General features: G+C 40.3%; 1 protein-coding gene across 2 annotated transcripts in view; it reads right to left on the bottom strand.

The window, feature by feature from the left end:
- The window catches only part of RAB3C (RAB3C, member RAS oncogene family), a 273,189-nt gene that overhangs the window by 53,191 nt on the left and 192,034 nt on the right, over positions 1 to 27,964 (bottom strand). The window lies entirely within an intron of this gene.

Raw genomic sequence — 27,964 nt, 5'->3', positions numbered from 1 at the left:
ACATTTAGAATTAATTAGTTCAGTGCAATTTCTCCTCTCAGATACTCAGAAATTGCATGAGTCAAAAATCCAGGGGATAGTAGCATTGTATTAAGAATTCTTTTTTATTTGGGATATTAATATTACTACTGTTTTTTCCTTTGTCTCTTTTACCTACACTTATGTAGTACCTCTATCGCTGGAGTGGGCAGCCATCCTGGTTTGCTCACAACATTCCTAGTTTTTGCAGTAAAACCCCCATGTTCCTAGAAATTCCTCAGTTTTAAGAAACTGAAGATGGTTGCTCACTTTACAGCCCACCACAAAAAAAGCATCGTTTTCTTTTCTTACAATAACAACTTAAAGAGCCAGGACAATTAGGGCTTAGGAGATACACGGATGATGTTAATTTTTAAAAATTGATCATAAGAACTAATATACTCACATGCTCTGTATTAAGAGAAAAATTCCAGGTTCATATCAAAATTACAATAAAACGGGCTGGTGGTTTAAGTTACTATCAGCAGGATATATAGAATTCTAAATAAGTTTCTAGTACAGATCCTGATGCACACAGCCAGCTTCTCATTTTGAAATTGAGATGGCATTTTAATAGTTCATATTTGCAGGTATAGTCCTGAATACTTCATATAGGTTACATTAATTTAATGCTGAGGATCAGAGAAATATTGATCATCCCTATTTTATCATTGAGAAAACTGAAGCATAGAGTGGTTAAATAATCATCCCAAGAACAGTTAGCTATAGAATGCCAGATTAGAAAATGAAACCCAGGTAGTATAGTTCTCAAGCTCATGCTCTTACATGTGTATCCATCCTACTTACTATAAGTTTGAGAAGTGAAATTCTTGTGCATTTGTTGTTATTTAAGGAAAGAAAAAAGTTGAAAGGAGGCCACATTCTTTAAACCTCCCTCTATATTGGTCATTTTAAAATTTGAGAACAATCTAAGATAGGTGGGAAAGACATATCACTCAGTGGGTGGTCAAGAGTGGGATATTAAAATGTTAAAAAACCAGGATGAAAGTTTAAATAAAGGGATTTGTAAAATGAGAAAAAGAGAAGCTTAGAAATGTTCCTACTAGCAATTGTCAAGTCTTTCAAGATTATTAAATAGAAAATAGTGAGTCTGTTCTCAGCTTCAAGAGAGAATAAAAGAAAACAACTTTAAACTGTAGCAGGAGATCTTTCAGTGAAATGTGATCACAGTCCCTTCCTTCTGAGAAGAAAGGGCAGAGCTGTGAGGCAGATAGTGTTTTATTTCAGAGCTTTCCCCTGAACCAAGTACTAGTTTTCAAATGAGATTAAAATAGCTGGAGAAATATGCTCTATGTCCCATGTGAACTGTCCAAAGCACGGTATATTTTATCAGAAAAATCTGGAGCCACGACCTCTCTGATACTTAAGTTAATAATATATCCCTCTAGCAACGAGAGTCAGCATGTATCCATAAATTGGGAAAACAAAAGCAAACATTCAAAACTCTAATTTTTCTCACCTCATTTTATGTGTGATCTATGAAAAATAATACATTCTAGTGAATTACGGTGTAAAATGCATGCTACACATGAAGACACCTTAAATCTCAACTGCTAACATGGTTTTATAAAGAAATTCCAAAGGTTCTTTCAAAGGAACTCAAATCTAATTGGATTTCCTCAGGTTATTTTTCAATTATCCCCCACTCCTATAGGCCTTATTAAGCCCAGCCTTCCATGCCTGGAAAGGCTCTAGGAAGAGAGTCCATATGTTAACAGACAAAGCTATCCTGGCGCACAGCTAGAAATCAAATCATCAGAAAGAGGTGAGAGGGGAGTCACAGAAGAGTGTTGTTGTGTAAGGAAGAGGTTGAGGCTAGCATATAAAGTGTATTGCTTTCTGAGTTTACAAGGGACAAATGCTTGAAGAAATTTAGCATTCCGTGGACCTAGGCAAACTCATCCTCTGCAATCCTGTTTGTATAAACTTCACTAGGTATACCTTTGTGAAGGGTAAGGAGAAACAACTTGGCCAGTTTATTTGTGCTCTTAAGCCAAGTTGATGGAAAGCTTACTTCTATTCAACATGTATGAGCATCTCATTTCTGATTTATTTTTTTAAGATTTATTTATTTTAGGGGGGAGGAGGAGAGGGAGAGGGAGGCACAATTTCAAGCAGACTCCCGCTGAGCATGGAGCCTGATGTAGGACTCACTCTAACGACCCCAGACCATGACCAGAGCCAAATCCAAGAATCAGATGCTCAATTGACTGAGCCATCCAGGTGTCCTCCATTTCCGATTTAATAGCCCATGAGGTCTTAGGCTACTGTGACAAGTTACACATTTTTGCAAACACAATATTCCCCATTCCTTTGCAATCTGTAAAAAAATATATATATATATAGTCATGTTTGTATCAAAACCATTCCTCTTCCATTGTTCTTAAGAATTAGTTTCATGTGACCTCCTCAATGTCCTAAATTGCCAAGATATGTTATTTTTTTAATAATTACTAGGGAATTATTAAAAACCTTTACTTTGAAAGCTTAAATAGGTAATGGAGACCATTTTCTTTTAATTGATTAAAATTACAGTCTGGGGCATTTCTGCTGAGATGTACAGAAGATTAATTTGCCATCAAAGTTGGTTAATCTCATTTTTTGAATCACAGGTGTAAATGCCCCAATGTTTGGCTTTGGTTTGACTACTGTGGACTTGTCAATGATGTCCACCATCCATAGAGTAGCTTTAGGCAAAGTGCAATCACCAGCTAGAGGGGATCAGAATCATGCTGGTTGATTTATGAATTACTACATGTCAAAGAATCTAAGATACTATGAATTATGAGATGCAAATTATTTTACAAATGACCAAGGACAAAAATAAGCAGCTATGAAACTATGACACAATGCTTTTACCATAGTCCTATTAGCCACACTTATCCATCATGTCAGCTTCTTATTGCTTCAAAATTTCTTTCATGTATTCTGAGGGACTTAGCAATTTTTCCTATATGAAAATAGTATATGATCATCATTCTATGACTCTCTCAGTAATAAAAGTCAACATACCCAGCTGCTTGTGGGTATCTTTCCTTCCTAAATCCTGAAGATTGTTGCTTTGCAAGAAAATATGAAATAATGGTTATTATTCCAACCCAAGCATTCACGTTACATTTATAACCCTTTCTGCTACTCAAATGGCCCAGAGTTGTGCTTATTTCATCTAGACATAATATGAATTAAGGTCAGAAGACACTGGTGTTGGTAATCTTCTTCTCTTGTCTTCCAACTCAGAATCCTAGCAGTTTATTCAACCAGTTGAAAAGATAGCTCTAATACTAAGTAGGTTTGGGGAAGTCATTCTGCATTCTTTAGGCTCCATTATCTTCATCTGTAAAATAAGGCTACCACATTTTGTACAGACTCTCTAGGGCTGTTGTAGGACAAAGGCAGCTTTAGGTGGGAGGGTCATTCTCTATGTTCAACGTTGTAAACAACTCCTTACAGATGTAATACATTATTAGTCCCAGCTTAGGCAACCACCTGTTCCTCTTCCCAAAGCCAGCTCCACTCATCCTTTCAAATTCTTATATTTTAAATAATAATTGGAAGGTTTTTCATTAAAAGGTATCAAATTTTGTCTCCAGTTCATATCTTGAGGTTGAGGTCCTACATAGGCAAATTTCTAACTGGAATAAAATGGCCTTCCTCTGGTATACGAGAATAGAACATGTATTGGTTAAATAAATCCTCCTTAATGGGGCATTTCTACATATGTACCTTTTTTGGTCATTTGCTGTATTTTGTAATTTATTTTTTATTTGGGTGATGGGTTTTTAATCACCTCATTAAGGGCTGTATTATTTCTTTGTTGGTTAGAGACACATTTAAAGAAAGCGGCTGTCACCAAATAATATACATGTGAAAAGATTATTCCTGAATCACTGCAAAAGATCCTTTGGGATTTACGGTTAATCTCAACAAAATTAATGGAATCAGAAGCAGTATGTTGGTCACCATGGTTACTCTACAAACGGCAATTAACTCAGAGCTTACCAGTATCAGATCATAGTTATTAAAAAATCTGTTATTAGCTAAAACCAAACCATTAGCTAAAACCAAAAAGCACAACCGGCATATATTTATATTTTATGTTTTTATATTTTTATTTATCTTCTCCATAAATATATAGAGAGAAGGTTTTTGTTTTATATTCTGAGGCAGAAGAAGATGAAGAGTTCTTCATGTTTTATGTGTATATGACAACTCTTCACAGAACCATTTGATCGGAGAGCTATAAACAGACTAATCAAATTCCTACATCATTACTTCTTCCCTATTTTGGGCATATAAGTAATTTCCTAGGCATTCAACCTGCTTTCGTAGAGATTGGACTTAGCTAATCACAATGTTTGGGAAAACAGTCTATAAAATATGTATCAGTGACCCCCAAAAAGCAGTTGTCTCCTAGGGTCTGATTTGGGCTATCTGTGCTCTTCCTCACCTAGTGAAGCTTGAATCTAGCTTAACAGCAGTCCCATTCTTAATTCTTGAAGCTCATACATCTCCATAGTTACCCATCCATTCCCCTTACTCTCTTCGAAGTTCAGGAGTCACATAGCTCTAGAGCTTCTCAGCCAACTTCCAACTTGTAAGGAAATTTCCCAGCCTGCTACTGTTCATCACATAGGGATGCCTTTCTGTTACTTTCTCATTAATTTAATCATTTATTTATTCAATTTTTCTCAACCCTTGGAGAGTTTTTAAAATTACTCCAATGCAGAACAATTAAATCATAACCTCTAGGGACTTCATCACAGTAATAAAAAAAAATCTCTCCAGGTGATTTGTATATGGAACTGGGGCTGAACATTACTGGGATAACTGTCTCCCCAGACCTTTCCTTTTTTAGGTTTTAAAAAATCTGTTTCAAACAAACAAACAAACAAACAAACAAACAAACAACAAACAAGCAAACAATTTCCTTCTATTCTTTCTAACACCCAAAGTATTTGCAAGGGATTTACAAAGATGCATATGAAATAAATTTCAAAACGAGAGAGTAAGGAAAGAGAAATAGGAACATAATACAATGTAATGATTTAAATATGCTATAAAGCTAATAAGCAGTTTTAAGAAGTTGAAGGACTAGGCTTTTTATATGTACATAACTCATTTAATAAAGGAATTTAAAAAGGAGACTTTTAAAAAAAAGTATCCTCAAATAAATTCCCCCCACTATGTGATCTATTTTGTTAGAGACAGAGGTTTACCCTTTTTGCTAAGACTATTACCTTCCGATGAAATATTCTAATTATACAAAAAAAGCTGTAAGAATAAAAATTACCAGAAAAATCACTTTCTCCAGATAATCACTACAAACATTTTGGTGAAAATCCCATAGTCGGTTGTAGTTTTACCTAAATGATCACCCTTTCCCCCTATAGATGGATTGTATTTTCCCACCTTACTTGCTTTGGACTGGACCAAGTGAGTTGCCTTAGCCAATGGAATATGAAGCGATGGGACGTGAGCCACTCGTGAGCTATAGCCACCAGAGGCATTGCGCAGGTCTGTCAATCGGCTTGCATTCTTGCTCTTCATCATGGAAAGAGCCATCCCAGAATGGGGCTGCTCCGTCAGCCTGTCTCAGAAATGACAAGCCAGGAGCCTGGCTGAGTTCTGCAGAGATCAGCAAATCCCAGCCAAACCTAGCTGAACTATGTTTAACATAACACCCTCACCATGGCATGGCTTACCATTTTAATTTGGTCCCTTACTAACTTCCTTTCTCCCAGTTCTTGCATAGCCTTAATTCATTTCTTTGAATTTCTCATATATACTGCCTTTTTTCAACAAACAGGAGCTATTACTATGTGGTTCCAGGTTTTTTTAAGGCTTAAAACTAATAAAATTTGAGGGCCCAACTTAAGCAAAATACAAATATCAAATTAAGTATAAGGCCATATGTAGCAGATGATGCTGGTGCTCTGCCCATGTTGCGCTACTTCTGCTCTTGCTAGCTGACTTCCCACTGCCAAAATCTACAGCTCCTTGCTTTAAAGTCTTCTCTAAAGCAAGGCAAGGACACTCTGCCCGCCCATCAAGGAAGATCAAATGTAACAGGGCAAGCACATCCCAGGAGCAGACCTGTGCCAGGAATTGACAGGAGATGGTGTACTGACACCCCAGGCTCCCTTCCTCCCCAAGTTGTGACAGTGATCCCCAGAACTCTCAGGCAGGATTAAGCTCTACTTATCAATTGTGGTTAGGAACACACATTTTATTGGCTTCCTTCCCTCTCCCAGCTGGCTTCTCTGCTCCCCATGGCTGTTTCTTGCATTTCTGGAATAAACTACTTGTATATAAATTCTTATCTCAGAGCCTACTACCAGAAGAACCCCTACTAAGATACTTTGAAGGGGCTTGCCCAAATAAAAGGCACCAACATTGTTTGGAGCTGGCACTATTGGCTCAAAAGCACTGTTGTTAAATATTAACGGCTCTTGTGGGTTGGTGGTTAAACCGTACCCTGCATTGACCACGGTGATATATTTATATCATGGAAATTAGCAGATGCTTTAACTAATTTTTTTTCCTCCCTCTCTTTTTTTAAGATCTCATTTACTAGTATCCCACTAAACTTAAGTGTCATTGATTTTGTGAGAAACCCACCTGTAGCCATCACATGTGCCACTGGTCTAAATCACGTTTACTGCCTCTGTGTCAAGCTGTCTCATTTTCTTTCATCCAGTCTCAGGATACACACTCCTCTGGATTAGGGGCCCCTTACACCCTGTACTTCACTCACTAGGATCTTTATACTTGTCTATATCCTGCCCCCAGACTATAGGTTCTAGGAGGGCAGGGACCTCAAACGTTTTGTTCATCTTTAGGTCTCCTGCATTCAAGATAATGTCTGGTACCTAGGAGATTCTCAAACAATTCTCAATTAGTGACCAAATAAATGAATAAATGATAGGTTGAATGTGGCAAAAATGCCTAAGAAGTTAATTAAGAATATGAGCCAATATATGTTAAAAAGCACAGTAAGAGAATCATTATTGTATGTGATGCCTATGCCCTGCTGCATCCCTTTCAAGACGTGTTGCCAGCAGAGTTTAACACAGTCTTTTATGTCGTGACAGCATTCATGGTAGGGAAAGGCAAGTGTTGGGCCCTCCACAGTCTGCAAAGGCCATCTGTGTGACCAGCTATTCATTCCAGCCTGGAGGGCTCCCATTTTCCTTCTAGCTCAACCTCAAGGAGTAACTTAGCTCCTCAACATGGTGGAAGAGTTGCTTTAGAGGGTCAGACTCCAACTCCTTCATTTTCGTAGGTGACAAAGTAGAGACTCCAGATGTAGGCTGACTTGATGGAAATAGCCCAACCACCTAGGGGCCAACGTGGATCTACGTTCCATGGCTCCCCATGCCTCCTTTTTGACAACACACTGACTGCTTCCACAGGGAAGATAAGTAACTACTTTTTATTTAACACAAGACTTGGTAAGAGATTCATATGGTAAATATTTGATCATCTTTTAAAAACAAAAAATAAACACATCTCCTGGGGAAACCATCTCCCAAATCTTCATATACACAGTGTCATTAGGCTGCATGTGGGAATGAGCAGAACTGGATGTTCTGAAGGATCTGTTTCATTTGCCTCTCCCCAGTAAGTCTGTTGCAGAGAGCCAATATAAAGCATTTATTTGAAGAGCTCAAGAAGCAGTTGTCTTTGTCAGTGGGGTCCTGGAACTACGTTGGAGCACATCAGATTCTGTGTCATTAGTCTAAATCCAATCTTGGGCCCGTTCTCGTCATTCCTCTCTTAAAACCTATCATCACATTTTTTCAAAATCTCAAATTCTGTATTTATAAACTTTATGTGAGGTAGTAACCCCTGGACAGCCCTCCTCTTCTTTGCAAGAAAGAAAAACAACTAAGTGGAGCAAGCCTCTCCCTCTGGACAACAAACAGGCAGTCCTCTTCGCTGGGTCCTCTGCTCAAGAATGCCTGGGTTATTCTTCCCCAACAGGCAAGGCCAAGTCTTGCTAACAGAAATATCCTTTTCTCAAATTAAACAAGACTGTGTTCTCCCTGGGGTAGTTCGTGATCTTTTACATGATGGCTTGCTTCTCACTGTAAAGCAATCAGGCTTGCTGAAGGAGAAGCTGAACTAATAATCTAGCATCTGCTCTGCCCTCACTCAGATGCCAGAACCTTCTACCTCTCCTTTGAAGACAATCTCCATACATATTCAGCCAAAGCATGAGCACAGAGGTTTCCAAGACATTGAGGTAGGAGCAGGGGTGGGGGTGAAAGTAGGGGCGGGGGACTCCCTCTTCCTGTGGGAAAAGTGGAGTTTGTAAATGAGACTTTTGAAATCAGAGCAGCAGGAAAAGGGTAAGTGGGTATTAAGAGGATAGAGATAGGAAAAGGGGAAATGTCCGTGTGGACCCTTTGAAGACTAACACTGTGAAGTTTCCTTTTCAGGCAGGGCAAGGAGACAACTGGATATAGTTACATCCTCTCTTGATTCCTCTATCACTAGCCTACTCTTTTGAGAACCCAGTCAGAGAAAAACTGAAAGACTTTGAAGGATGCAGAAAAGGTTACTGGGGGTCCTGTCTAGTACATCTTTCTGGGTCATCTCTGCTTTTATGGTCTTTGGGCTACTTTCCAGGTCTGTAGATGGTAGAAAACAGGTAGTAATACAAATGATTTCTTGCTGATAGGAAACAGAAATGCAGATAAACCATGTCTGGGTTATAACTGATTATTGTTTCATGGATATTAACCTATTTGGCAACTCTTGGTGCATTTGCTCCCACATTCTTTTTTTTTTCAAATATTTTATTTATTTACTTTATTTATTTATTCATGAGAGACACACAGAAAGACACAGGCAGAGGCAGAAGCAGGCTCCACACAAGGAGCCCGACGTGGGACTCGATCCCAGGACTCCAGGATCACGTCCTAGGGTGAAGGTGGCACTAAACCACTGAGCCACCCGGGCTGCCCTGCTCCCACATTCTTGACTACCTCGATGTATGTCATCCACTGAATACCCTCTTAAATTCGTGCCAAAATCTTACCAGTTCCCACCATTAATTGCGGAGTCAAATAAAATTTTTGACATGTTTATTTTATATTTGGATAACAGGTGTGATTTTTTTTAAACCTTATTTGTAAAAGAGTTTAACCATAACAACTTAACAACTGATGAAGGTAGGCACCTGCTTGGAATGAGTAGGCAGCCTGTAATTGAGAAAAAGAAATGACCACTGTGACCATAGGAGATGCCCCAACTTCCTGATGGGTTATTAGGTTTAATGACCACAAGAATTATCCTAAATAGAGACCCAGGGAAGAGCAAGACCCAGAAATACTCCCAGGCATGAGGATCGGAGTGAATGCTGTAAATGTCCCCTAGAGTTAGCAAGGAACACCCTCTGAGAGAGAGACGACTCCGGCCTTTGCTGACCTACATATGGAGCACTGGTCAACCCAGTAGGCAGAGTGTAGTGTTGAAACAAATATGAAAATGTAATGTGTAAACAAAACTGTAATAATCCATGATAATATAGCAGTGGCTTCATTTTTTAAACCCTTATTTTGTGTAAGGCAATATGTACTAAGGGCTTTACATTTATTATTATCTCATTAGATAAAATAATTTCTAGGAGCTAAAATAGATAATAATGATATCCTAATTAATGAGATAATAATTTCTCATTTCTATGACACTATCATATAGATATTATCATTTCCTCTATGTTACAGATGAAGAAATGACAATGGAGACTCACTGAGGGAGGTTACCAGAAATACTCACTGCATAATGCAAATAGAATACAAACCATTCCATAAGAGTAGGAACTCAAAGTCCTGGGTTCTCATTTTTTTTTTTTTTTTACTGACTTCAGAGAACCAGAGCTATCCTCTCAGCTTCCTTGAATCTCTGCTTCTTCTTCAGAGAGGTAAACAAACGCTACCAGATTTTTATAAAGATCAATGAGAATAATGTTCATCACAGAGTTTTGAAAATCAGAGTGCTATATAAGAATAGAAGGGATTATTACTGGCAGACTGAGGTCTTTAATTATCCATATGGCACTAATGTTTTTTAAACATTTTATTTTAATTATGATAGGTGTACTCTTCAGTCCCCATCCTCTATTTCCCCCATCTTCCCCCCGCCATGACATGGTATTCGTATATATCAAAATTATCTCAAAATTTTGAGATAATAATTCTCTAAACCAACCTCACTGTGATTTTCTTTGCTTCATTCATTCATTCATTCATTCATGCAAGACACAGAGAGAGGCAGAGACACAAGCAAAGGGAGAAGCAGGCTCCATGCAGGGAGCCCGATGTGGGACTAGATCCCAGGGACTCCAGGATCACGCCCTGGGCCAAAGGCAGGCGCCAAACCGCTGAGCCACTCAGGGATCCCTCCTTTGCTGTTTTGTAACCTCTATTAGAAAGGTTAAAGTGGGAGAGAAACCAAAACCCAAACAAGATACTATCCAATTCTATTTTGTATTATCAGGCATCATGTGAGGAGCTGGGGACATAGCAGTAGATAGAAGATTCAAATCAAGGGATGTTTATTCAACAACTGCTGTGCAGAAGACACTGGTGTCTACACCACAGAGTGATGCTTTTCAGACTTTGGTGGGCACTAGAACCACCTGGAAGGTTTGCTATAACAGACTCTTACACTCTACCCCCAGATATTCTGATTTCAGAGGTCTGCAATAGGGGCCAAGATTCTATATTTCTAACAATCACCCCCCACATGATGCCGATGCTGGGTTTTAGGCCACACATTGAATAGCACCATATTAGCGGACAGAAACAAATGAGATTGAGACCTTGTTCTCAGCTACACTCATTAGAGAGAGTGGCTTGAAAAGAACGTTAAAATTGCAGGGTAAGTGAGGGACATCACTTTGGAAGCTACTGACTGTTCCAGCAGCACAGGGGATGAAATGGAGGGGAAAGGGGGAGCAGATACTAGACCTCTGAGAAGTACAGGAGTTGGGGTATGTGCTGGACACAGATTGGTGCATTGTATCCTCATAAGGCTGATATACTGGGGTGAGGGTTCAGTTTGTACAACTCTTTCCACTTCATTTTATAACCCCCGGCTGTGTCCTTGGTCATCTCCCTAACCTCCTTCCCTCTCCCTTTTTCCTGAACAGTCCTATCCAAGTTTTCCAATCTATTTTTCTTTGTCAGAAAGAAAAAATGGAAAGAACCTTTACTAAAAGCTTTTTCTCAATAATCCTTCTCACTACTTCTTGTGTTTGGATGCAGGCAGTAACTTGAAAAATAATGGTGGATCTTTAAAGTAAGGCTTAATTTCCAAGTCAGAAAAATGCATAGACTGAAGCAGAGGATCATCAGTGGTAGAATGGGGTTGGGGTTTCCAGGCTGAAGAGCTGGTGGTGACCAGCAGAAGGGGCCAAGGAACTATATGGGGGCACCATGCTCAGATACAGTGGTGGTGATGCACTGGGGCAGTGGAGGGGGGTGGTCTGAGGATCTGCTCCTGAGGCGGCCATCAGTGGCTCACATTTGTGGGGTTAGGTCAGACTGCCTTCCTATGTGATGAGAGAAGAGTTGGGGCTGTAGGAAAGTGTTTTGTAGCCTGGTGGGGAGGGGAGTGAAAAGCAAAGATAATGATAAGCAGAGAGGAAAAGAAAAATTATACTCGGGGCCAACTAATGGACTTAATTGGGGGCTGTTGTCTCTTCCCTAGACCGTGGGTTCTACACAACAGATTTGTAGAAACCAGGAACCGTCTGCTCTCTATCAACACCACATTTCCCTTTCAATATCTCTGAAGCATTGTACTCTTGATTGCCGTAAGACTCATCCAGCTTGACTGCATGCACATACATACGCACATACCCCACACCCCTTTAAAACAACAGTTTTTCCGAATGAACCATAGCAAAGAGGTTGTGATGACAAAAAAAAAAAAAAAAAGAAAGAACTCTGGCCTTAGGAAACCAAAAAACATGTAAAGGCCAAGCTCCACAGCTGCTGTTCACCCCTGGTCACACAGAGGAATTGCTATTCAGTCTTTCAGAACCCATATCAGACTCATGGTCTGAGGGGGTGCAGCAGCCCGCTGTGCACATGAACCAGAGCACTTGTGCAGACACACACTGTCATGCCGTGGGGAAGTGGCTCATTGAACCCGCATCCGCTCTGCTATTTAGATTAAGTCCTGGTCTCCTCATGCCTGTGATCAGAACAAACCATTTTCACTCTCTATCTCTTATAGGCAGACAAGGCCACGGCTCCATCATTTTGGTGGAAGCAAATTCTGGAAGTCCACCATTCATACAAGTGAGAACAAGCTACAGCTGAATTGTAAGAGCAACCCATCATTTAAAAGAGGGTCGAGGGCAGCCAGGGTGGCTCAGTGGTTTAGTGCTGCCTGCAGCCCAGGATGTGATTCTGGAGACCTGAGATTGAGTCCCACGTTGGGCTCCACGTTGAGCCTGCTTCTCCCCCTGCCTGTGTCTCTGCCTCTCTCTCTCTCTCTCTCTCTCTCTCTGTCTGTCTGTCTCTCATGAATAAATAAAAATTTTTTAAAAAATAAAAAGGGTCCATCTCCTGTGCATATTAACACCCTTTTTTGAAGTATACATCTGCCCTTCTGTTTCCTGCCTCAGAACATGGCGCCAGAGAAGATCCTATTAACCAGCAATCATCACATCTTAGGTTGAAACAGAACAAAACAGCACATTACTTCTAAGGAAATACACACACGCAAAACACTCAGAGGATTACTGTACCAATAGAAGCACTTCTGTTTCTTGACTAGTACTTTCTAGATGGGTCAGTCATTTGCCCATTTGTTACCCTCTATTTTTCTGTGCTCTGTATGGCAGGAGGCTGACCCTCCCACCGCTTGTTTCCCAGGTTTCCTTGCCAGCTGGTTTCCACTGGGGGATGCCATCAGGACACTGGAGAGGGAAGAGGGGGAAGAAGCTCAGTGTTTCTCCTTCTCCTCTGCTTTTGGTGGCCTAAGAACGGCAGCAGTTATGTTGTTCCAGCTGTTGGCAGGTGGCTGCCCCAGCTCATGGCCCTTATAGGAACATCACTGAAACCCGAGTGGATCATCTCTGGTTGCTCACTGCCTCTAGTTATATGGGATTAGATGGTCTGTATGGAATGCCTTATCCAAGGTCTATTTTTTGGACTGGATCCTCACTGACACACTATGTGAATGTTTATTTTTTTATTTTTATTTTTATATATATTTTTTTATTGGAGTTTGGTTTGCCAACATATAGTATAACATCCAGTGCTCATCCCATCCAGTGCCCCCCTCAGTGCCCGTCATCCAGTCACCCCGTCTCCCTCACCCCCACTGCCCCTTCTACTACCCTTTGTTTGTTTCCCAGAGTTAGGAGTCTCTCATGGTTTGTCTCTCTCTGTTTTTCCCCACTCATTTTCTCTCCTTTCCCCTCTATTCCCTCTCACTATTTTTTATATTCCCCATATGAGTGAAACCATATGATGATTGTCCTTCTCCGATTGTATGTCAATGTGTAAATATTAATTCCTTCTGGAAAGAAAGCCAGGTACTGTTCTATGGCTCAAAAGTCTAGGCTGTTTTAGTCATTCAGCTACTGTGGAGGCTTCAACAGCCACATACAGCTGGAACAGATAAACAGTAAATAATAAACTTCATGTACCTAGAGATTCTCTCATCCTAATTTGTCAACTCTATAAAGATAAAATTTGGTTAATGGATGTATTTTGTCAGCTGTGCAACCACTGAAGCCTATATAGTAGGTTTCATTACAATGCAGTGGGCACCACCTCATATATGAAATAGAAGAGGAAAAATACTATTATCTTTGAGGAGAAATAAACAGTAACTGTAGAAAAATACAGGCTATGTCACGCAAAAGCAATTTAGTCAAAATTCCAAAACCCTAGTTTTCACTGAGCTATTTGAAATAACTTTAGGTAGCTAGGGGCAAAACAAATGAATTACAAAATGACAAAACACGATACAACATTTCTTGAGAATTTTACATCTTGCTTCGGAGAGGGAAGCTGAAGAATATTCTTGCCTGACTCCAAAAGAGAGGACCAAAAGCCCAGAGATGAAATTAAAGACAGGGAAATTGGATCTTTGTCTTAGGAAATTAAGTAACACTTTCAATCAGATTGTTGAAGCATTCTTCCCCCCCTCCTCATCATTTTAGGTTGATCTGGTAAGTAAATCCCTAAGGCAAATCTTATGCTCATAGGCAGCTAGATTAGGTGGTCTGAACTTCTTTTAAAATTTTAATTTCTTTGACTTGTAACAATTAATTTATAATGAGATGAATGATGGAATTACTTTGAATTACTCACATTTAATTTGTATTTGATTCAGACTTAAACTTAGGTATTACTAAAAGCTTGCTCAAGGATTTGTTTTCTTATACATGGTGGATACTCTATTTGTCCACTGAGATATATTTTTATTCTATTAGATTTAAAAAACAAAACAACAAAAAACCCCAAAACCTATCTAGCCTTAACCACAAAGGGGGCTATTGTTTTTGTTAGTATTAGAAACATAATTAACTCTCCTGCTTTCTGGACTAAGCATGTCAGCACTCTGGTTCATAAACATTTTATTTGTAGAGCAAACATCTGTAATTCCAAGCATCTTTATGTGGTGGTCATGGGTTTCCTCTACCCACTATGCACTCACTTTACTATGACAAGATAATATCACTCATTTCTTCAGCTAAAGGCATTCTGGAGTCAAGAATGAGGGCAAAAGCCCAGTCAAATTCAAGTATGTGATATGCCCGGGGGATGCTAATACTCAGTGTATCTGGAACACTGTGTACGGATGGAAGAGAATATTAAATTCTATGGAGTCAAAGGAGTTCCTCTGAGTTTGAAATATTTAATTTTAACCAAAAACTGTTTCTTCTCAGATAAGATTAAAACGACATTCCTTGAGAACTATGGCTCCCCCTGGAAAAAGTAGTTTTGACTTCAAAATATCACTGCTAGATTTCTTCCTGAAGCCTCGTTGGAGGCAAATGTTGGAGAAGAAAAAGCAGTTCCTAGTTGTGAAAGCTGTTTTTCTTAGAGGTGAAAAAATACAAAGATAAATAGAAACACAAATTTTAAAATGATAGGTTCTGGTCTAAGATGGAAGAGACACAGGAGGACCCTGAACTCACCTCCTCTTTGGACACACCAAATCTATACGTCTTTTTATGAAGCAAATCTTCCTGGAGAAGAGCTAAGTGCTGACTGGACAGCTTCTGAAGAACAGAAGATAGAGAGTCCATGGAGAGAACACCATGAGAGACAGAGGCACTGAGGGCAAGGGAGTCCTCACTCCCAAAGCCACACACTGCAGCGGGAAGGGACAGTCCTGAGAGACCCGGTGGTGATTTGTCTGCCCTGGGCCACAGAAAGAAAGTCATTCTTTCCAAGAGGAACTAGAACATAAAGAAGCCAACCAAATGGCTCAGGAGCTGCTCATACACTGGGTTGGAAGAGCTGGTCAAATACCATGGTTTGTGCTTCTCCTTCACCTCAATAATGTAGATGAAAATGGAGTCCAGATGCTATGGTGGGCCTGTCTCGTCAGCAACCAAGTGGGTTGCTAGCCCACACTAGTCCCGGATGCCCTGGACCACAAAATAAGCTGCAGTTTAAAAGAGCAATTAGACCATAAAAAGAACCTTCCCTAGACGCACCCCCCCACCCTCCCCGCCAAGTGAGGGAGCTGCTGGGACTCTCTGTATCAGAGGGCCTGGTGAAGGCTAGGGTTTACATTGCCCCTCCACCTTGACAGCATGGGTGGGAGCATGGGTCTGCGTGTTGTAGCCCGCCTGCCACCTCAGCAAGCCCTGGGCCCTGGCCCACACCAATCCCAGCCACCCCACAAGGTGGCCAAGGTGCTGCACACATAGCGACACGCCAGGTCAGTGTTCACTGACAGAGCTCCAACCATCCTGCCAAAGTGCCACAGGTGCAAAGCACCCTTGAACGCTGCAGGGACACCACTTTAGTTCTAGATGGCTTTGTTAATATACTCCTAGGACAGAGTGCTCCAGGACCTTCTGGTTCGTGCTTGCTTTGGAACCAGGAACACTGTCAAGGTTGTCCACCCAACCCTCCTGTGTGGAGGGCCCCAGAACACTTGGCCTGTGCCTCAGTTCTAGCCAGTCCACCAGGGCACTGCTTCTGTGGCAAGGACATCCTGGCTTACACTGGCTTGCACCAGTCTTATCGCCCTGCCAGAAGACCCCCTGTGCTAAGGGCCCCACAGCATGCCAGCTTGCACTTATTTCAGCTTCAGCTGTCCTTCCAGGGTACCCTCTGCACAGAGAACCCAGAGACCACCCAAGCCTGTATCCACTTTAGCTACAGGTGTCTTGCCAGAGCACTCCATTTGTGGAGCACCCTGGAAAATGCCCTTCCCCCCAAAATACATCCCACTCCAGATCCAGGAGCCCTGCTAGAGTGCCCCCTGTGTGAAACACCCTAGTGTACCCCAGGCCCAAGCCCCAACTTGGCTCTGGCCACTCTGCCAGGGCAAGCTCTGGATGGAGAGCTCCTTGACATCTCAGCTTACACCTTCTTAAGCTTCAGCTACCCTGCAAGGCACCTTCTACGCCAAGATCCCAGGGACTGCCCTGGCCCATACACACTTCAGCTGTAGTTATCCAACCAGGGTACCTCTGAGAGCCCCAGAGCCCTCTGGCTTGCACCTGCTTTAATTTCAGCCATCCTGCCAGCTCTCCATGTGGAAAGTCCCAGGACCACCCTGCCCAGCTCATGCCAACTTCAACTCTAGCCATCCAATCATGGCACCCCCAGCATGGAGTGCTCCAGGACCCCTAGCCCACCCCAGATACAGCTCCAGCCAGCTAGCCAATGTTACCCACAGTCTACACAGGGCACAACCATACACAAAACCAGGCCTTCAAATTTAGGACAAGTTCCACCTTTCCACCTAATTCATAAAAACAAACAAAGACCATCAAGCAAAATGAGGAGACAAGAATACGCTCCAAATAAAAAAGATAAAAACTCAGAAAGAGGACTAAGTGAAACAGACCTAAGCAATATACCTACCAGACTTTTAACTAATGATAATAAAGATTCTCATTAGACTGTTCTTTCAGAACTCAAAACTTCACCAAAGAGATATAAAATTAAAAAACAAACATGTGTGGGAAATATCAGAAAGGGAGACAGAACGTAAAGACTGCTAACTCTGGGAAACGAACTAGGGGTGGTGGAAGGGGAGGAGGGCGGGGGGTGGGAGTGAATGGGTGACGGGCACTGGGGGTTATTCTGTATGTTAGTAAATTGAACACCAATAAAAAATAAATTAAAAAAAAAACAAACATCAGAGTTGAAGAATACAATAACTGAATGAAAATGCACTAGAGGGAATAGATAATAGATTAGTGGATGTAGAGGAAAGGATCAGTGATCTGGAAGACAGGGTAATGAAAAGCACCCAAGCTGAACAGTGAAAAGAAAGTTTTAAAAATGAGGATAGGTGAAGGGGTCTCTTGGAAGCATCAAGCAAACACACTCATTATAGGAGTTCCAGAAGACAAAGATAGAGGAAGAGAGCTTATTTGGACAAATAACAACTCACAACTTCCCTAACTTGGGGAAGCAAATACATATCCAAGTTCAGGAAGCAAGGAAAGTTCTGAATAAGATGAACCCAAGAGGGTCCAAACCATGACACATAATAAAATGTAAAAGATTAAAGGGATGCCTGGCTGGCTGAGTCAGGAGAGCATCTGATTCTTGATCTTGGAGTTATGAGTTTGACCCCCATGTTGGGTGTAGGGATTACTTAAAATTTTTTTAAAGTAAAAGATTAAAGACAAGGAAAAAAACTTTAAAAGTGGCAAAAGGGAAACAACTAATAACATAAAAAGAAAAACCCTGTATGCTATCAGCTGATTTTTCAGCAGAAACTCCACAGGCCAGAAAGAAGAGATATGATCTATACAAAGTGCTGAGAGGAAAAAAAAAAAAAAGTAGAACCAAGAACACTCTATCCTGGATCGATGGATGTGCAGGCAAATCCTACCAACGATTTAAAGAAGAGTTAATACCTATTGTTTTCTAACTATTCCAAAAAGCAGAAGAGGAAAGAGAGCTTCCTAGCACATTCCACGAGGCCAGCATTACTCTGATACCAAAACCCGGTAGGAAAACTATGAAAAAAGAAAACTACATACTAATATCCATGATGAAATAGATGTAAAAATTCTCAAGAAACATTAGCAAGCCATATTCAATGATACATTAAAAGAAATACTCATCATTAAGTAGAATATATTCTGCAAGCACAGTTGAATATTTGCAAGCCAATCCACATAATATACCACAGCAACAAAACAATAAAAATTCCAATGACCATCCCAATAAATGCATAAAGCAACTGCCAAATGCAATCTCTATTCATGATAAAAACTTACAACAAAGTGGACTTGGAGCAGAGTTCAAAATAATAAAGGCCATATATGAAAAACTCACAGCTGACATTATACTCAATGGGGAAAAACTGAGAGCTTTTCTTCTAAGATCAAGAAGAAGGCAATAATGTCCAGTCTCACCACTTCTATTCAACATTGTACTGGAAATTGTATCTACAATAATTATATAGAGGGAAGAGGCATCCAATTTGGTAAGGAAGAAATTAAACTATCATTATTTGAAGATGACATGATACTATGCATAGAAAACGCTAAAAACTTCAACAAAAAACTCTCAGAATAAATGAAGTCAGTAAATTGCAGGATAGAAAATTAATATGCAGACACCAACCATGTTTCTATACACTAATAACAAAGTAGTAGAAAGAGAAATGAAGGAAATAATTCCATTTACAGTTGCATTAAAAATAAAATACTGAGGAATAAATTTAACTAAAGAGGTCAAAGTTCTGTATTTTAAAAAGCATAGCATTGATAAAAGAAGTTGAAGATGACACAAATGCAAATCTATTCCATGCTCATGGATTTAAAGAACTTTTTTAGTATGTCCACTTTACCCAAAGCAATCTACAAATTCAAGGCAATCCCAATCAAAATGCCAATAATGTTCTTCACAGAACTAGAACAAACCATCTTAAAAATTGTACAGAATCACAAAGATCACAAATTGAAAAGCAATATTGAGAAGGACATACCACAATCCCAGATTTCAGATTATACTACAAAACTGTAGTTAATCAAAACAGTATGGTACTGGCAGAAAAAGACACAAAGATCAACAGAACAGAATAGAGAGCTCGGAAGTAAAGCCATGCTTATATGGTCAGTTAACCTAGGATGAAGGAGGAAATAATATACAATGAGGAAAAGACAGTGTCTTCAACAAATGATGCTGAGAAAACTGGACAGCTACACACAAAAGAATGAAACTGGTCCACTTTCTTATGCTATACACAAAAAGAAACTTAAAATGGACTAACCAAGTAAATGTGAGACATGAAATCATAAAAGTCCTAGAAGCAAACATAGGCAGCAATTTCTTTAACATCGGACTAGGCAACATTTTTTTCCCACTATCTCCTCAGGCAAGTGAAACAAAAGCAAAAATAAACTACAGGCACCAAAATAATAAAAGCTTGCACAGTGAAGGAAATCATCAAAAAGAAATAAAAACAACAACGACAAAGTAATTTACTGAATGGGAGAAGATATCCACAAATGCTATAAAAGTGTAATATCTAAAACATGAGGGACACCTGGGTGGCTCAGCGGTTGAGTGTCTGCCTTTGGCTCAGGTTGTGATCCCAGGGTCCTGGGGTTGAGTCCCGCATCGGGCTCCCCGCAGGGAGCCTCCTTCTCCCTCTGCCTGTGTCTCTGCCTCTCTCTGTGTGTCTCTCATGAATAAATAAGATCTTTTAAAAAAGTCCAAAACATGTAGCGAACTTTTGCAACTCAACACCAGAAAATTTTTTTTCATTTAAAAATGGGCAGAAAAAAAAATGGGCAGAAGATCTGAAAAGACATTTATTTTCCCCAAGACATAGAGATGGCCAACAGATACATTAAAAGATGCTCAATATCCTTCATTATCAGGGAAATACAAATCAAAACCACAATGGATTATCACTTCACACTTGTCAGAATAACTAGACTCGAAAAGACAAGAAATTAAGAGTGTTGGCAAGGGTGTGGAAAGAATTCTTGTGAACTGTTGGTGGGAATGTAAGTTGGTACAGTCACTGTAGGAAATAGCATATGGGTTAAAAATAGAAATATCATATGGTCCAATAATTCTACTACCAGGTAACTACCTGGAGAAAACAAAACTACTAATTCAAAAAGATGTATGCACCCCCATGTTTATTACAACACTATTTACACTATTTACAATAGCCAAGATGTGAAGCAACCCAAGTGGCCTTCTGTAGATGACTGAACAAGGAAGATATGGTGTGTGTGTGTATACACACACACACACACACACACACACACATTCAGCTATACATGCACACACAATGAAGTATTTCTCAGCCATATAAGAAGATGGGAAAAAAAAAAAAAGAAAAAAAAGAAAAAAAAAAAGAAAAAAAAAAAAAAAGAAGATGGGATCTTCCCATTTGCAAGAACATGGGCAGACCTAGAAGTTGTTACAAATGAAATAAGTCAAGCAGAGAAAGACAAGTATAGGATTTCACTTCTACATGGGATCTAAAAACACAACAATGAATAAACAAATGAGCAAAAAGCAAAAACAAACCCATAAACACAAAGAACAAACTGATAGTTTCCAGAGAGGAAAGAGCTGGGGGAATGAGCAAACTGGGTGAAGGGGAATGGGAAACACAGTTCTCTAGTCAAGAAATGAGTAAGTCACGGGGATAAAAGCTACAGCGTAGGGAAGATGGTCCACGGTATTGTAATAGCATTGTATGGCGACACATGGTAGCTACAGTTGGGGTGAGCATAGCCTACCAGGGAGATCTTGGTTCTACGTTGTATACCCAAAACTAACGTACCATTATATATCAACTATACGTCAATATCAAAGATATCTATGATCCTTGAATCTTATCATTTTCCAAGGTGGGTGATGGCTACAAATAAGCAACATAACAATTTCAGACACTATAGGAAACTCCCAAAATTCGCATCTCCCTCAAACTAAATTTGAAACTTGAAAATGACGGTTAGTTTGTAGCTGTGAGCTCTCTAGCAGGAGAGACACCACCAGTACTTAGAAAAGCCCTGCTTCCCACCTGGAGTGACCATCCAAATGACATCATTTTGGCCTGACATGCTGCTTTAAAAAGCATGACCTATCAGAGAAAGCCAAAAGCCGAAATTATCTAATGGATTCGTGTTCCTCTTACCCAGAAATATTTGAGATGCAAATCCAAACAATAATCTTCAAAAAGCAAAAGAACAAAAACCAAACTGGCTACTCTGACCATCAGGTACTTATTCCGTTTTCTCACCCTGAAGAGGAAGAGAGATGACATCACTACTAGGCTGTTCTGGTTAGATGGAAGATGCTACTATTCAAATCTTGCAAAGTCATCAATGCATCTCCCATTCCTCCTCTCTTCATTCCTTCATGACTCTTCACATCCCCCCTTACCTGCCATGGATACTGACATGGGATGGGGTAGTTGATTTCTACCCCTGAGTCCATTGAGATGAAAGCCTTGGTTTATTTGAGTGGTGAAGGGCCCAAGGTACCAGTATCCATTGTGGCCATACTCTTCTGTTTGAAGAACAAAAGCAATGAGTTTCTTCCAATGATTCTAATAGTGGTTGTTGACTAGAGGGGACTTAATCCACTAAGTGATAGGTGGCATTGTCTGGAGGCATTTTCGATTGTCATGGCCTCGGGAAGGAGGTGCCACCAGCATCTAGTGCACAGGGACCGGAGATGCTACTAAATAATCTTCGATGTATATACCATCAGCCCTCCTTCCCCAACAAAGAATTACCTCGCTCAAACTGTCAACAGTACCTCGGCTGAGGAGCCCTGGTTTAACATACCAAGGGATTTATTTTCTTAAATAATCATTTATCCAAAGAGCTTATATTTTACCTTGGTATAAAGTCAGACTAGTAGAGTCTCATTAGTTCAAATGAGCTTAAAATAGCTACTTGGATTGCTCTGAAGAAGCACAGGGCAACAAACACCTGAACACTCACAGCTATTGCTTTATTGACAAAGTGGGGGAAAAAAAAACACAACCATATCCAAAATGCCAGAGAGAATAGACCTTTTTTTTTTTTTTTTTTTTTTTTAAGTAGGAGAATTCTTTTTGAGGGAGTGGCATTTTTCAGATTCATTAACAGCATGCTAGCCATTTTCCTGGCGTTGAGGGGTGGGGGGCGCACAAGGTCTGGGACTAAGTGGAAGAGATTCAAACTTTCCAACCTCCTTCCTGTGGTTTACCAGAGGTTTCAATATCCTTTCATCACTAACTGTATCCCCGATGACCAGCTTTTTACTTGTTCTCTTTGTCTTCCCCACAACCTAAAACGGAGGAATTGGCTGCTTGACTTCTTCCTTCGGGTCATCACAACAGTTAGGATTTACAGAGCATTTACCATGTGTTAGGAGCTCATAAAAGGATTTTTTTTCATGTTTGGTCTCATTAACTACTCACAACAGTGCCATGACGTGGGGCTCATGTTATCCCCATTTCACAGTTGGGTAAAATGAGGCAGAGGGATCATCTTGCCTGAAAATCCACAGCTAGTCAGTCGAAGTGTAGGAGTGCAAACTCAGGGGACTCAGCTCGGGAGTCAGCACCTTTCATGTCTACGCTGGTGTTTAGAAGATTAGATATTCCCTGTCTCTCTCCTGATACATTTTCCCTCCTTCCCTTACAATAATTCTGCTGGATAAGAATCCATCCACAGTCAGGTTTTTTAAAGTGACAGAAAAAAACAAGGAAGCCCAATAACCCTTTAAATGGAAATTCAAAGACCTATATTGAAAAGAACTAGGACCCTGGTCATAGATGAACCTCATATTTATAGACACATTCCCCTTGTCCCCCCTACCTCTCCCACCCCCCAGCCACCATCCTTTCCACACTCTGTGGTGGTGGTGGTGGGGTATCATTGCTCAGGGTGGTAGACTTTGTGCTGCTCCCCATCTGCCATCCTTGCCTTTCCTTACCTGGGCTGAGGAATTCCTAGACATAACCTGCCTAGGAATATTTCTTGTTACCCCTCTGCTCTTAAGTTCTTCCCACTTTCTTAAACAAGCCTAGCTTTGCATCGGGGCGCCTCTTTGTAGGTTCTGTACCTAGAACACCATTTCTATTCCTTCGTATACTCCAAGTAGGCCTGCCTTTCAACTCCCAGATCAAGCTCCAACTTCAAGTGATACTTCTTTTTTTTTTTTCCTGGTTCTTCTAAAACTTGCTAGCTCTAGTGTTCATTTGGCCCTTAATTCTATGGAATATTATTTTGTAGTGTTATAAAAGCATTATACAGGATACAGGAGTATTTTTCTGGGTTATGGAATTGCATTCTAGAAAATATAAGGAGTGTTTTCAACTTCCTTGCCTTCTCCCAAGGATTTAACAGTAACTAGTAAGTCCTTAGTGAATGATTGAGTAGATGACAAAATAAATGAGTGCCATGTGGTGAAAATTGACCATTCTAGTACTGAAACTGAATCTAGATATCTGGACAAGTGGAAACCTAGCTAAGTTAAAAAATACCTTTATCCATCCTCAATTCTGACTTTCCACCCCCCACTGCAACCTCTAGGATAGGCAAAAATAACAGGGAACATCCCATGGAAGCAGTGGATGTTGTGATGAAAAAACAGGGAAATAACCAAATAAAAACATTATCTTTGGGCCTTTGTTAGCATCAAAATATGATACAAATATTTTAATTTCAACTTTTTTGCTAAAGAAGTCACAGTTTATCTATTGTAGGTGTTCCTTTTAGCAAAAGAGAATGTTATTTTGGGTATTTGTGTACGAATTCAGGATCTGACTAAACAGTGCTGACACTTTACTGGTATGTGCAGCAAACATGCACACACACACACACACACACCACTGTGTACAACAATTTTTTTTCTCCTGTGGCATTCGGGCCAAACCAGCTTTAAATTAACATTCTTTCCTAAATTACTCTCTTTTGCACATAAAGTGCTAAAGATGGGATGGCAATGTGGCTAAGCAATGCACAAATCTTTTTGGCGGGGGGTAAGAAAGCACCTGTGAAGCCACGTGATTATAGGTGCAGCCTGGGGTCTTGCTCATTGCCTTCCCTAGTTGGGAGTTTGGCTGGGGAGGAAGAAATCTGGATGGAACATGAGCAATTCCTGGGGGTTCCAGAAGATCGGAAGCCTGGGGGGAGGTAAGAGGGTAACAAAGCACACAAGAAAAGAAAAATTCTAATTGAAAAGCCTGATTAAAATCGACGTGGCTCTTGGCACTTGAGGGCAGAGGAAGACAAGAAAAATGGCCGGTCAATTCCTTTTTGCCAGCCATCCTGGAAACAGAAGGAATAAAACCATCGGTCATATGAAGACACGTCACCAGTCATTTCTGTCAAAGAAATCCATGGAAAGGTAACTGGATTTAGAAAAAGAACAATTAGCTAAAGACCCCCCACAGTTTATAAGATTTTCGTATTTTTTGGAAACCCAGAGAACAAGCTGGATTCCTTTAAAGCTCATTGTTCTGGACACCTTTATTTTTCTGGCCCCCTAAACTATCTTTTACCGGGACTTGATGCTTTTCAGCCTGACTGTACAATAAATCACCCCACCTGAGACTACACCGCAGACATGATACTAGCAAAATTGCAGATCATTTGCAGAAGGCAAACCGCTCCTGCGAAAACGCATGGGCAGATGACATAATTAGAATCTGCTCTTAATTTTATAGATATAGAGCTGGTTTTTTAAGAAAATTAAATTACTCCTGAGAGCCATGGCAACGGTTTACCTGGTGAGTCTTATACACACCTGAGTGGCCGCATACTCATTTGGATACCAAAAGCCACATTTGCCTTTTGACAGTCTTGGATATAAAGATGAAAAGTCATTTATGATCTCATCAGAAAACCCCAGAACTTAAACCCTTTGCCTAAACGCAGTGATATGGTTCTGCTTCATTAACCGCTTTCCCCCCAAATGGAGCTTGCCTGCCTAAGGCTTCCGGCACATTATACAGAGGCCGGAGAAGACAAAGGCGCTACCTAGTAACCAGCACCCTCTAGCCTGAGAGTTAATACTGGAAGACCGTGTATTACAGAGTTGACACTTCAGTGTTGTAACAACACTTTATTGTGACAGCCCTTTATTACAGTGACAGAAAAATCTATTTGATTTTTTTCTGGGCGAGCTCAATTATACATTATCATGATCCTCTTAAAACCAGATCTTGGTCACAGAGAAACCCTCTTAATAGTGAGAACCACAAGACTGCTACTGATTGCTTCTGAATCAGTTTTCTTCTTCCTGAGTGGGGGCCACCGGCTAGACACACCATTTCCCAGCCTCCTCATCACTTCACATGACTAAACATCTGTGAGGGTTTATCTTCTGTGGCAGCTTGACTGGGCCAAAAAAAAGCCCAGATAGCAGTTAAATATTATTTCTGGGTATTTTTTTTTTTAAAGATTTGTTTACTCATGAGAGAGACAGAGAGAGGCAGAGACATAGGCAGAGGGAGAAGCAGGCTCCATGCAGGGAGCCCGATGTGGGACTCGATCCCAGGACCCTGGGATCACACCCTGAGCCGAGGGCAGATGCTCAACCATGGAGCCACCCAGGCATCCCTATTTCTTGGTATTTCCAAAAGAGATTCACATTTGAAATGGCGCACCGTGTAAAGCAGGTGGTCCTCCCCAGTGTGGGTGGGCCTCATTAAGTATGCTGAGGCCCTTCAAAGGACCAAAGGATGGAGGAAGGTTGAGTTTTTTGTCTCCCTTGGAGGATGGCTAGGAACGTGGACTTTCTCCTACCCCTGGCATACCTGGTTCTCAGGTCTGCACACTGGAGTGAAACCCTACACCAATCCATTCTACAGCTTTCAGACTTTCCAGCTCTACCACTGGCTCTCCTGGGTCTTGCACTTACAGAGAGCACACTGTGGGACTTCTCCATCTCCACAATCATGTGAGCAGATTCCTTGTAATAAATCTCTACGCTTACCTACATCATATATGTATCCTATTGGTTGTCTTTCTCTGGAGAACACTACTACGATGACTAAGCTCTGGTCACTGGAAGGGAGGGTAAGGGCAGCTTTTGTCTTGCTCCCTGGAAGCCAAGTACTTGCACTGGACCATCTCATATGCTCCAGTTTGTGGTATTGTGGCTCAGGCTGTGACCTAGCTTCCACCGTGAAGAGGAGGTTAATGCCCTAGAGAAGACCTTGGGGAGCATGGCCATCCCGGTAGCTCAGTCCAGTCAGGTTATTAAATGGGACAGAAAACAGAGTCTTATATAATTCAGCCTTGGATTTTAGGGGCTTTTTTATAGCAGCTTAGCCTTAGCTAACAGCCATTTTTTTTGTTTAAACTTGTATAAATGATGTGTTTAAAAAACACACACACACAAAAAATAAAACTACCAACTGCAGTATCCCATCTCCTAGAAAAGACTAATAAGCCCCTTGTGCAGATTCTGAGCCCAATGCAGAAAGCTGGAAAATACTTTTCAAGTCCTATTTTTCAGCAGTTGATGGAATCAAGTCAAATTTTAAAGGTTGAAATTTCTAAAAGGTACCAGTCCAGTTACAATCTTTCCTACATCAGTAGCCGTGGCCATTAGGTGTGAACTAACATTTCTTCCTGTAAACTCGGCACATGAGGTTTCTTCATGATTTCCTTGTCCTTTGTGAGTGAACATACAAAACTATTGCACTAAACATGCATCGTCCCTTATGTACAGACACTAAGGAAACCCAGCAGAGTGTTTTAGGTCAGCCCTTTGAAACTGGAATTAATGTGTGCCGGTCCATTAGTAAGGAATATGGGTTGTGTTACAAATGATAAAAGAAAAAAAATGTTATTCTAAATGTATTTTCTAGATTTATTGAAGTAAGATGACAATTAAAAATTGTAAACATTTCAAGTTTACATGCTGCCTGATGGTTTGATATTCAGTCGACCCCTGAACCTCAAGTTCAAACTGCATAGGTTGGCTTATACAGGTGTTTTTTTTTTTTTAATATGCTATAAATGTATTTTTGTTCCTTATGATTTTCTTACTAACATTTTCTCTTCTTTAGCTTACTTTACTCTAAGAATACAGTACATTCCACAACATGTAAAATGTGTTAATTGACTATGTTTCTGGTAAGGTTTCCAGTCAAAAGCAGGCTACTGGTAAATTTTGGATGAGTCAAAAGTTAAATGTGGATTTTCTACTGTGTAGTAGGCTGGTGCCCTTAACTCTGGCATTATTCAAAGGTCAGCTGTCCATGTACCTTGTGGAATATTCATCACAAACTAATTAGGAAGTTCATTAAAAAAAAAGTTCATCATCTCCTACAGTCTCTATTTGCATTTTTTTTTCTTTTTTAGTGAGCATTCAGGACCTTCGCTCATAGGAAATTTCAAATATACAATATTGTTAACTATAGTCACATTTTTGTACAGGCATATCTCATTTTTTTGTGTTTTGATTTATTGTGCTTCACAGATACTGCATTTTCACACAGATTGAAGGTTTGTGGCAACAGTTTATTGACCAATTGCACCAACAACATTTGCTCATTTCAAGTCTGTGTCATGTCGGGGATTCTCAGAATATTTCAAGCTTTATCATTATTACATTTTTTATAGTGACATGTGATCAGTGATCTTTGATGTTATTATTGTAATTGTTTTGAGGCATCAGGAATCACACCCATGTAAGACAGCTAATTTAATGGATCAATGATGTGCATGTTCTGAATGCTCCACAGACTAGAGGTTCCCCTGTCTCTCTTC

This window comes from Canis lupus, chromosome 2 (assembly GCF_011100685.1).
Source record: "Canis lupus familiaris isolate Mischka breed German Shepherd chromosome 2, alternate assembly UU_Cfam_GSD_1.0, whole genome shotgun sequence".
Taxonomy (NCBI): Eukaryota; Metazoa; Chordata; class Mammalia; order Carnivora; family Canidae; genus Canis; species Canis lupus.
Note: the sequence above shows the minus strand (reverse complement) of the source record. Positions and strands in the feature narration are given on the sequence as shown.